Source organism: Chlorocebus sabaeus, chromosome X, assembly GCF_047675955.1.
Source record: "Chlorocebus sabaeus isolate Y175 chromosome X, mChlSab1.0.hap1, whole genome shotgun sequence".
NCBI lineage: Eukaryota > Metazoa > Chordata > Mammalia > Primates > Cercopithecidae > Chlorocebus > Chlorocebus sabaeus.
The window spans coordinates 106,770,901-106,776,262 of NC_132933.1; the positions used below are offsets into that span (position 1 = coordinate 106,770,901).

The 5,362-nt window shown below is 42.3% G+C and overlaps 1 pseudogene; it reads right to left on the bottom strand.

Annotated features, from left to right (window-relative positions):
- Window positions 1–3,791: 3,791 nt before the first annotated feature.
- On the bottom strand, window positions 3,792–5,047 carry LOC103231859 (keratin, type I cytoskeletal 18 pseudogene; annotated as a pseudogene).
- Between the last annotated feature and the right edge of the window lie 315 nt (window positions 5,048–5,362).

The window sequence follows — 5,362 nt, forward strand, 5'->3', positions numbered from 1 at the left end:
AGAGTGGACTGATTTAAGGTCAGAAAGTAATTGATGGTAGGATCTTCTCTAGGACCTTGGCCTTTAGAGTCCAGTTTCCAGCACTCTTGCCACCATCACAGCTCGGACTCCAGCAGCAGGTTTGTTTAGCGCAATTGTGATTAAAGTGCCATGTATCACATGTACACCTCTTCTTGGAGGTAGCAAAATTAGCCACAATAGTCTGTAGCTTTTACCTTCAAGAAATAGGATCTACTTACCCATCCTTTGAATCTTGTGACTTGCTTTGGCCGTAATATTACGGAAGTGATGTATAATTGTTAGCCTAGGCCTTAAGAAGGTTTGTGGCTTCTTCCCTCACACTCTTAGAACCCTAGGATCAACCCAGGGCTAGCCTGCTGAATCATGAGTCATTGTTGTTGCCCTGCCAAACACCAACTATGTGAGTGAGTCTGTCCTAGATCATCCAGCCTCCAGCCAACCTGCCAGCAGAGATTAGTAGAGCCTGCCCAGACCAGAAGAACTGTTCCATCAACCTGTAGAATCAAGAGTGAAATAATTGGTTGTTTTAAAGCACTATGTTTTGAGGTGGGTTTTTTTGTTGTGTTTTGTTTTGTTTTTTTACATTGCAGAAGCCAACTGATGCATAGGTTTCTTCATTGTGCTGATAACCCACTCCATTAGAGTAAATCATACTTCATGTCTCATGGTTTCTTGAATCAGGAGGTGAGGAAATGTATTTTTTCCTGCCTTAATTTTTGTTTTATTATTTTCATTTAGATATCTAAGTTTCAAAAGACAATTTATAGAATAATGTTTTTGGACATGCAAGTCTATGTTCAGCTCCTTGCAAGCCATCTGCTTTGAAAAGAACGGTTGGTAGAGTCCTTTATTTTTACCAACAATCTCCCCTTCTCCTGCCCACATCTCAAGACATTCAACAAAGATCTGTACATATGGATCAAGGTGGGACTAAAAGGGAGAAGGAGGAGGAAGGTAGCTTTACTGTGAGTTAGGGCACAGCACTGATTTTTTTTCTTAGTTTGAATCTAGCCTGAAGCTTTCTAAATAAACACTGCAGAAGTATCTCCCCAAGTGGTGCACTGAGGAAAACAAAACAGAATGCATATATTCCTGATCTGGAGCATGGCAGATGAACAGACTGGAAACTCCTACTCCTGTCAAAGGCTTTAGGGATTTATTACTCATAGCTCTTCATTTCCATGGTATCTCTAATTTGATACAAACTAACTCTTTATAAAAACCAGCTTATAGAAAATGTCCATATTTGGTGGACTAAGTAATAAAGTTCATGTACTTTCAACATTCAGTGATTCAATCTTGTAATCAAGTTTGATATTTAGTTCAATGAGATTGTACCAAGAACTGAGCCTGGGCTCTGCAACACAGCAAAACATTAAGCTGGATGATATTTGAGTGTTGCAATTACACGCCTACACTCTTTCCCAGAAAGGAGAGGTGGAGGGGGGCAGGGGATTATTATCTTTTATACATTTAGTCCCTGTAATCACACTCTGGTTAGTAGAGATGTTTTCTTTTTATCATTTAAATACACTTCAAAGATAAATCAAAAGTCTTTAGACTACAAAGTTTGCAGTGAGCTGTTTCACCTCTTTCTTGGTTTCTGGTTCCACTTATCTCCTCTTTACTTCCGCCAAATTCCTCTAACAAGAAATAAGAAATGAAAAATGATGAGTGAGATGACAGATCACGTTAGTTAGCTTGACTTAGTCAGTTCACAATGTATACATCTCTCAAAACATCATGTTGTACACTGTCAATATGTACTATTTTTATTCGTCAAGTACACCTTAATAAAGCTGGGGGGAGACAAAAAATAAATGTTGTTGCTATATCAAAAAAAGAAAGAAAATAGTCACAGTCAATGACACAGAATCTAATTAATGATAATCATTAAAGATCCCTCTTGCCACACTCAAGCTCTAAGCAGAGGTTCAGAAGACAAGAAAAATGATGAGTGTCCACCTTTTAGGAACCATCATTTATTCAATGGTTTATTGAGCATACGATCGTGTGCCAGATCAGGCAGGATGCAAGATTATGAAGATTTAGAGGTGAACAAAAAAGATCCTTATCTCACTCCTAGGGAATAGTCGAGTTTTCCTTGCATCGACCTGATTTCCATAGTTCTTCCAGTTACATCTTTAGCTATAGGTCTGTACCAAAAGAAAAGTTGCCTAGTGACATAATTTATTTACAAATAACAATAATTAATAACAAAAACAATAATAAAATAGCTAACACTTACTTGTGCTTACTGTGTGCCAAAAAGTGTTCTATGCACTTTCATATATTAACTAATTTAATCTCCAACAATCTTTTGAGTTACTATTATTCTTCCTTTTAAAAAAATATAAGGAAACTGAGGCACAGAGAGGTTAAGTAATTCACACAGATTCAGACTATTTGCTACACTATTCTTATTAAGACAGAATACTCTAGAGTGTTGTTATTTTTTAATAACAAGGGTTGAAAGAGAATGGGATGTTTTTAATCACAAGTAAATCAATAAATTTCGATGTCAAAATACCCTGTTCTCTAAGCATTCAGTCTAATCGAGATTTAATAATCTAGACTGAATCTTTTCCACTTAAACAGATGCTCATAAAAGCCACATCCAAAGGAAAATAAATTGCCGAGTGTGTTGACTTTTCTTAAAAACTGTGGCTGATTTTCAGTCAGCCTGTCCAAATCTCTTTTCAAACTTTCAGCCCATAAGCCAGTACATCTGCTCCAATATTGAAGTAGGATGTCAAGCCCCTAATATTCCCAGAAGAAATCAGGGGAATTTGGCCAAATGTTTACTAGGATTTCCTTGTAGGCATCTTCTTCCAAATATATGAAGATCCCCAGTTGGGGGTGTCCTAAAGAGGCTCAGATTCAGTGATTTACTCCAATTGCCAGAACATGTACCAGATGAGCCATTATGTCCTGTCTCTTGCATGTGCATGTGTGTACCTGAGCCAGGTGGGTAAATACTGAAGAATGTTTTGCTTAAACTTACTCTGATCTCCTGTAAGTAACTGCAATCCTCCATCTGATACCTGGAGCCAAGAGCATTCTGTAGGCAACAACTGCCTAACTGATTTAATAAGCAAACCAGCATACAACTTGCTTGCTCTCAAAGACATGTCAGTATGATATCTCCCAAACTCTCCCAAAGATAATCTTTGAAAGTAACAATGATGCCTGGGTGGGATGGCTCTTGCCTATAATCCCAGCTATTCAGGAGCCTGAGGTAAGAAGACTGCTTGAGTCCAGGAGTTTGGGGCTGCAGTGAGCTAAGATCATGCCACTGCACTCCAGCCTGGATGACAAAGTGAGACTCTGCCTTTAAAAAAATTAAAAAATTAAAAACAACGATGATGTTGGTGATGATAGTAAAAGCGGACCTTTATTGACCTCTTATAATATGTCAGGCTTCACACTTAATGCTTTATAGCATTTATAGTTTTTTAAAATTTAAATTTCACAATAATCTTTTTTCCCAAAGAACTTTATTTTGTACAATTTCAACTTTTGTTTTAGATACAGAAGGTACCTGTGCAGGTTTGTTACACGGGTATATTGCATGATGCTGAGTTGGGAGTATGAATGATCCCATCACCCAGGTAGTGAGCACAGTACCTAATAAGTAGTTTTTCAACTTATGTTCCTCTCCCTCTCTCCCACTCTAGTAGCCTACAGTGTCCATTGTTCCTATCTTTTTTTTAACCTCTGAACTTTTTATTGTCCTTTTACTCTCCAAAGGGTCCCCTGCTTCTGCTGGCTTAATATCTCAGAACTTTGGTGTGGTTGGTCTCAGACACCACTTTGCCATCCACTATCTGGCGGGCGGTGGTCTTTTGGATGGTTTGGGTGGAGTTGCTGTTCAGGGCATCATCAAGGTTGAAGTTCTTGCCATCTTCCAGCAGGCGGCAGTAGGTGGTGATCTCAGCCTCTAGCTTGACTTTGATGTTCAGCAGGGCCACCTATTCCTGGACCTGGCGCTGTCCCTCTGCCCTGGTCTGCGCCGGCTCAGACTCCAGGTACAGCAGGATCCCGTTGAGCTGCTCCTTCTGCAGGGCGTAGCGGGCCTCCACCTCCCTCAGGCTGTTCTCCAAGTTGGCCTGCAGATTTCTCATGGAGTCCAGGTTGATCTCTAAGGACTGGACTGTACGTCTCCGCCCTGTGAGCATCATCTCAGCAGCTCCAACCTTGGCGGACTGTGTGGTGCTCTCCTCAATCTGCTGAGACCAGTACTTGTCCAGTTCCTCTCAGTTCTTCCAAGCCAGCACGTCATATTGGGCCTGGACGTCTGCCATGATCTTTGCAAGGTCCTGAGATTTGGGAGCATCTACTTGCACGGTCAACCCAGAGCTGGCAATCTGCGCTTGTAGGACTTTTACTTCCTCTTCGTTGTTCTTCTTCATGAAGAGCAGCTCCTCCTTGAGAGCCTCAATCTCTGTCTCCAGCTGCAGCTGAGTGACATTGGTGTCATCAATGACCTGTGGAGCCCACGGATGTCACTCTCCACAGACTGGTGCATGGCCAGCTCTGTCTCATACTTAACTCTAAAGTCATCAGCAGCAAGACGGGCATTGTCCATTCTGTCCACCATATTTGTGAAGAGCTGAGCCCTCAGGTCCTCCATGGTCTTGAAATAATGGCTCCAGTCTCTGACCTGGGGTTCCTTCTTCTCCAGGTGCTCCCGGATTTTGCTCTCCAGCTTCCGATTCTCGGTCTCCAGGCCCCTCATCCTGTCCAGGTAGGAGGCCAGGCAGTCTTTCAGGCTTTGCATGGTCTCCTTCTCGTTCTGGATGCCTCCCATTCCTGCTAGACCCCCGGCCATCCCCGTGGCCAGGTCCCCGGACCCCATGCTCCCCCGGAAGCTGGTGGAGCGGGACACAGAGATTCGGGAACCAGAGCCCCCCACGCCTGCATAGAGGCTGCCTGCACTGCTGACTGGCCGGGTGCCATAGCTGGGCACCTGGACAGAGCCCCGGGACCGGTAGTTGGTGAAGGTGGAGCAAGTGGTGAAGCTCATGCTAACCGGGGAGGAGAGTGAGAGGACAGGACTTAGGCTTTGTCGACGACCCATTGTTTCCATCTTTATGTTCATGAGTAACCAATGTTTAACTCCCACTTATAAGTGAGAACATGTGATATTTGGTTTTCTGTTCCTGAGTTAATTTGCTGAGGATTATGGCCTTCAGCTGCATCCATGTTGCTGCAAAGGGCATGATCTCATTCTTTTTCATGACTACATAATATTCCATGGTATATATGTACCACATTTTTTTAATCCAATCCACCACTGATGGGCACCTAAGCTCATTCCATGTCTTTGCTATTGTGAATA